Below are 7,270 nucleotides of genomic sequence, written 5' to 3'. Positions count from 1 at the left end.
GCTTTCAAGAGGGGAACTCCCCAGCCTGTATGTATGCTGTGGATTCCTTCTCCCAAGGTGCAGCACCCTGCATTTGTCTACATTGAACCCCATCCTGTTCTCATCTGCCCACTTATGTAGTCTGTCTAAATCTAGTTGCAGCCTCTCTCTCCCCCTTCAAGTGTGTCCACCTCGCCCCACATCTTAGTGTCATCAACGAACTTGGACAACGTGCTTTCCACCCTTTCATCCAAGTCGCTGATGAAGATGTTAAACAGTGCAGGCCTTAGGACCGAGCCCTGGGGGACCCCACTGCACACATCTCACCAGGTTGAGTACGACCCATCCACCACTACTCTCTGGGTGCACCCCACCAGCCAATTTTTTACCCATCCAACTGTGTAGGCATCAATGCCACAGTTGCCTAATTTATTGATGAGAATGACATGAGAGGCAGTGTCAAAGGCCTTCCTGAAGTCTAGAAAGACTACGTCCACAGCGACACCATCATCCATGGATTTAGTTACTGGGTCATAAAAGGCAATCAGGTTGGTCAGGCAGGACCTGTCTTTGAACCCATGCTGATCACCCCATAGCATGCTCTCCCTTGCTGGCCCCCCACAGATGTGCTCCTTGGTGATTTTTCTCCATGATCTTCCTGAGCACCGAGGTGAGGCTTACAGGCCTATAGTTACTTGGGTCCTCCTTCCTCTCTTTCTTGAAAATTGGGACTACCTTAGCTAGTTTCTAATCCTACTAGCCCTATGAAGTCCCACTGTGTGAAACTTGGTCTATCATTTCCAGGTTGCATAAGTCAGAGTGGCTTTGCTTTCAAAAGAAGTCAAGAAGTGTTTATGCAAATGGGGAAAAGGATCTGTACTTGTTTCATAGATAATTATTCCTGAGAAGTGCTGTAAATACCTGAACTTAACCTGGGTGACAGTGCCAGCATTTGAAATGATTCACTTCAAGGCAAGGAGAAAAATACTTACCCTGTGGAGTTTACTGTGAATGGGTATTGTGTTATAAAATGAACGGGCCGTTTTATGGCAGAGAGTTATTGTTTGCCACCTTTGAGGAAAATATGCAATTTAAGAAGCAATTAAAAAAAGAAAGAAAGAAAAAGAAATAGTGGCTCTGTTGCATGTCGAAAGAAAAGAATTACAAGACTGGCAAGCATGAACATGAAAATGAAAGATAGGAAGGGAACGATGAGGTAAGGTATATAGTAGGGGTGTGCGAAGCGGGCCCCATTCGATTCAGATTCGGCCCGAATCGGGGACAGTGATTCAACTTGTTGATTCGGATCGCTGTCTCTGATTCCATTCGGCTGAATCCAAATATGAAGATTTGATGTTGATTCGGCAAATTGGCGATTTGGCCATAGGCACAACTTTAAAAGTTTTTTCTACATACCTTGAGGTAGCAGGTGTGCGGGCCTCCCCCCCACCCCCAACATACCCTCTGGCTTGGCAATCGGCCACAGAGGGACCTCAGGTGCCCCCCTCTAGACCAAGGAGGTACCAGCCACCAAGCCGGGGGGCCCAGCGCACTCCCCGGCAGACCTGGAAGTGCTTCTGTTCCACTTCCAGGTCTGCTGCTGAGCGCACTGGGGAGCCCCTCATGCTCCTGTGGGATGCTCCATGTACCCTAGTGTCGCAGCATTTGTAAGCCCCTGCTACCTAGAGATATGTGTAAAAAAAAATAATTAAAGCTGTCTATCTCCGAATCTCTCCAAATCAGCCACCAAATCGGGCTGAATCTCCCCCAAATCAAATCGGGGACTAAAGCATCGCACAGCCCTAGTATATAGCAGTAGCATAGTTAAGGGGGGTGATGAGGACACGAGCCCCAGGCATTGAGTTGGGGGTGGGGGAGAGAATGAAATATGCCAGGCAGTGTGGGCAGAAAGGGAATTTAGTGCTAGTCTTTTGGGTAGATTGTGGTGAAGCTATTGTGGAACTGGGGAGTCAGAGAAAAGGCAGTTACAGCTATCAATAATGGAAATATCCAAAGGATACCCAAATTTTTTAGCCACAAGAGCATAGATAAGGAGTTGGAGTTTGGGGATTTTTGTGGAGGTAAAAACAGCAGGAATTAGTGGCTACCTGGGTGTGTAAGAGCAGCGGGGGAGAGGAGCATTGTGAGCCTGGGAGACAGAAAAGCAGTATTTTTCCACACAGCCCAGAGAGGATAGTAATTAACTTTAATTCAAGGTTTCCAAGCGAAGACATATTTCACATCCAGTGCTTCTTAGAAGAAACTTCTACAATCACAAGTACTGGAATAAATCGCCATGCTTTACAATTAACACAAACATGTTTGGTCTCTTCTTGGACCTGTCCTTGGTAAATGAAAGTTTGTTGACAAGTTTAGAGATTGTCATTCATTTGATTTTTCTACTCTGCTGCACTCAATTATCACTATGAAGCTGTGAGTGATGTTTTTACGTACATGAGTCTGGCTTTCTGCAAGTCACTACTGTAAGGGAACAAGAAACATTTTCATTTAAATTCTCACTTCATCCATTCAACTCTTTATAGCATGCAGGCGAATAGAAGATAAAGTATAGATAAAAGATTTGTGGGACATGAAAAAGAAGAAGGGTAGAGAATTCAGAGGTTTCAGATCATTTTCTTCATCTTCTTTCCAATATAAGAAGTGTCTCAAAATTCCTAGCAGTCTAGTTTAATTGATACAAGAAATGAAGCTTCCACTACTGTGCTGTCAGGAAAACCAGTAGTTTTGCCTGTATGTAATTTATATCCCAGCTGGAAAACCAAGCAGCAATTGGTTCTTTTTCTGATCTCGCTTACACTGATACAAGCCAAGAGCGATTCTGCTGAAGTTACTGCAATTACATTAGAATGGATGCAAGATCAGAATCAAGTTCCAATATTCATCGTATCACTCACTTGCAGATGAGTGGCGGAAAAACCCTACTGATTAAATGTTGAACTCCTACTACGCTAAGATGAAAAAGTGTGTTATATACAGATATAACAGATGTTACGGGGGAAAAAAAACCAGAATCTATCTTCTAGCTTCAGTAAATTAAGGTAAAAATTCCCTCCCTGCCTGTGGAATCCAGCCTTGTTGCAATATCCAGCCACTGCATCATAGCTACTTGATCAAGATGAACAAACACATGCTAATGTTTACTATATTACTGACAATAGTAAAGATAATTTTAGCATACTGAAATATTAGTGTGGTAGTACATCCTCAATTGAATTAGCATTATGTTACATTACAGGGCAACATAGTGTGGACTTATCTGTTAGTTGATTTGTATCAAGTACCATATTTACTCCACATCCAAGATGGCCCTGAATTAAGATGCCCCCCCCGCCCCCCCAGCAAAAAATGAAATACTAGACATGCAGCATTTATAAATGTGTTATACTGTTCCATGTAAATAATCAAATTATTGGAGGGTCATCTTTAAATTTTCTCCGCCCCACCCCCACAAACATTTGTGGCAAGGGAAGCAAAGGGGCAAGACTCCTGCCCCTTACTCCACCTTCTCCCCTCTGTTCCTGTCCCCACTACAGCTTACTCCTTGTTATGTGTCCTCAGTGCCTGCCCCTCCACCTCTTACCTTTGGAGCCACTCTAGTTCCAGCTCTGCAGGAGATGGTGGTAGTGGCTCCAGCCCCAGCTCAGCCCAGCCAGGTAGTAATAGAAGTGTCAGCTCCAGGCCTGTCCAGGTTGAGGTTGGGTCTGGAGCAAGGTAAGCAGCTGTGAGATGAAAGGGGAGGAGGGGCAGCCTGCGTAGACCCCCTGCATGCCTCATCACCATGCAGTTTCCTCTGTGCTCCCCCCCACCATGTGCCCTCACCCCACTTCACAAGCCACCCCAGCTCAGAGCAGATGGTGGTTTAGCTATGGCTTTGGCCCTGAGCTCAGGGCTGAAACCAGAACTGAGCCACTCCTTGCCTTGGGCCAGTACTCAAATCTAGTACGAGGCTCCACCCCCCCCCCTGCACCCCCCTCCATGGTGACTTGGCAGGGTGGGGGGGAGCGACACTTAATCTTGGATTTGAGTAAATACGGTATGTATCTTCTATGAAATGCCCCTTACTAAAGACAAACAATAATTACTTTAGGCAATTGACAAAAAACACGATGTAGATCACCATCAACTGATAAATGTTGTGCCAGGAATTGAATTAAAGTGATACAGAGCAGGAGTTTACCTGTCCTGCATTTGCTGCACCAGATCAATCAATCTCCAGTGGAGCTATGGCATTTTGTAAGCTGGTAAGTAACAAACTACTGTGGAATAACACAGGGTATAAATGCATTAAGGGTAGGATAGTTGTTCATAGAGATTTTCTTATTCTTATTTATTTTACTGCCTCCTCCAGAGTTTCTGAGGCTTCTTCTGGCCACGGTTCACGACTGCCTATTAGATTAGAGCAAGTCTCATCTTTTTCACTCTAACAATACCCTGGTTATATCTATAAGGCACAAACATGTGTCTTAAGTACATCTCAAAAGTAATAGAAAGATGCAATGTCCCATACTGTTACAACCTAAATGTAGATGACAGGGTCAGTGTGGTTAAATAACTGTAGAAAAGCAGCAGGGAGAGGAAGAGAAGCTATATTACAAGAGTAAAATCCTTCAGTTTCTCCAAGGTTTGTATGTGCATGTCTTTATGATGCATAAAATAAATTGGTGTCTTATACTTAATTGTATTAACACTTGCATGGAAATCAGAGCAAAAAAAGCCTCCAAGAAAGACTTGAAGGGTCATTACTTGTCAGGTAAGAATTTTGAAGCACAGCAAGTATGAAGTACAACTTATGCATAATGGGCATTGGCTTTTTTTAGGCCTCTAGAGTGGAAAGAGGCCAGAATTGACTTGGACCATCTCACTTCTTGAGGAAAAAAATATGCATCTTCAATTATGTGTTTGGCAAAGAAGTTAAAAATAAGCCCTTTAGTGGGGCATAGAACAGAAAGATGAGGCTGCCTCTAAATGCCAGCATATTTCAAATTTGGAGGGTTTCAGGACAGTTCACTGTTTCTGGGCTGTGAGGCCAGAGCTGTAAACATCTCTGACATCCCAAGTGAAAGAGGTCCAGTTGCATCAGTGGATAAAGATAAAAAAAAGCAAGGTAAGAGTAATTAATGCACAAAATAATAATTACATTCTATCTTTGTAGGTCAGAAGTGGTGGGCAGCAGTTTTATTGCTAATGGGATTATATAATCCTGTTACAATGTCTGATGCTGCTGTTCATAATAGGAATGATAGCAGAGCTATTATGAAATGCTTTAAAAAGTCAAAGGTCAAATTGTGTGGTTCTTATGCAGCTGTTGCACAGTACTGTTTGCCTAATTAAGGTCAGAGAATAATTTGAGTAAGTTTATAAGGCTTTTCAACTAAAGTCATGAAGAAGAGCACAATAAAAGTGGAGGTGTTCAGTTTGTGTAGTTCATGCAGTATTTATTCCCTAATGATTTTTCTTCCCATTTGATTACAATATTTTGCATCTGACAGAAAGCAGTAGAACTGGGATTTTGCTCTTTTCCCCTTTCAAAAGTCAGGCCAAAATCTGAGGGTCCTATTTAGACATCTTTCTTAGAAATTTGGACTTCAAGCACGCCACAACATTAACCCTTTGAACAGATCCAGTCCTGAAAAGACCTTCTTAAACATTCACTGGAATAAAGCCCTTTTTTCATTTCAGCAGTCTTTTTTTTTTAATGCATTCCTATAGCATTCAAACTAATGATCTGTTCTTTTTTTTTTTCACAAGAATATTTGCAGAAGGCAAAGTTTAGCTAATACATATGCAACTGTGTTCACAGGAAAGCTTGTGCCAGAAATGAGAATGGGTGGTTGTTCTGCCATTGACTGAGCAGTGATTTATTTGGACCCTCTTCCTGTTTTCACGAATTTAGTCATCCAGTAATGGAGCAGAAAAAATAACACATGAGCCAGGTGACCAATCACACAGCTTAAATTGTAAATAGCCAAAGCAAATAAATAAATAAATAAATCTCAGTGAATAGCTAGTTTCCTGAGGTGTGGAAGCATGTTTGCATAAAACATTCATTGAGTCATTTTAAATACCAAATTTGTCTAAATCGATGCTTGGGCATGAATAAGTCATGGAAGGAAAAAGGGCGAAAGTAGTTTTATTTATTTTTTGCTATGAATAACTTCCCTAACTCCATCTGTGTCCTTGTCACAAGTGGTGTACAACTCCTATGGAGGAGTGGAGGTGTGTGGAAATACAGACTGGTCTATATTTCAGTTTGAGGGGAAGGTATTGTATTCTGTGCCACCCACCACTCTTAATAAGTACCTGTTAGTGCTTTCCTCTTTTTACCCCTTTTTCTTTGCAAGCAACAATCCAGGGGACAAGGTATTTTTAACCATGACACAGTAGCTCCAGTTCTTGATATTGAGGTATACAGATGCACGCCAGGAAAGCCAGCTGGAGCACATCAATGCCATGCTAATCTTGGTTTCCCCAAACAAGCAGTCTTGGGCGAGAGGCCTGAAGGTGTGGTTTCTATATGTTAGTGCAGACCCTGCCACCAGGCCTGTGCAAAGCGGCTAGTATTTGTTTTGGATTCGACCGATTTGGGAGACAGTGATTTGATTTGGTGATTCAAATTACTCTCCCAAATAGATTTGGCCAAATCTGATTTGGAGATTCGGCTGCTAACGTATCTCTGAATCGCCCAGGCCCAGTCCCTGCCTGCTCTCTCAGCCTGGCAATGGCTGCCCTGCCCGCCCCAGCTCCCGGCACTTTTGGAAAAAAAGTCCCAAATCACTGGGTGCTGCCCAGCGGGAAGGTGATCCCTGCTGCCCCCCACTGCCCCATGCTCCATGAGGGGGTGCTCTGCATGCGTCCCCCGACCCCCACCCCACTCTCCCAGCTCCCCCCATGGCTGCCCCACCCGCCCCAGTTCCAGCCCTTTAAGGAAAAAAAACTGCAAAACCCCCTCACTCACCATTCCTGCCAGCAGGAAGCGATCCCCACTGCCCCCCACTGCCCTGCACAATGTGGGGGGCTCTTCCATGAGCCCCCTGAGGTCACTACAGGCGCTGGTGAGTCCTGGGGGTTTTTTTCTTAAAGAGTCAGAGCTGGGGCAACAGGGCAGCCATGGGGGGTGGGGAGACCTGGGGCAGCAAGGGGGGCATTGGGGGGCTCATGGCAGAGCCCCTGCATGCAATGTGGGCAGTGCAGATCAATCCCCACCCAGCCGCATCCAGTGAGCACTGGGGCTTTTTTTTCAATGCCAGGAGCTGGGGCGGGCGCAGCAGCC

Source organism: Crocodylus porosus, unplaced genomic scaffold, assembly GCF_001723895.1.
Source record: "Crocodylus porosus isolate Cpor-Errol unplaced genomic scaffold, CroPor_comp1, whole genome shotgun sequence".
Classification (NCBI taxonomy): domain Eukaryota; kingdom Metazoa; phylum Chordata; order Crocodylia; family Crocodylidae; genus Crocodylus; species Crocodylus porosus.
Note: the sequence above shows the minus strand (reverse complement) of the source record.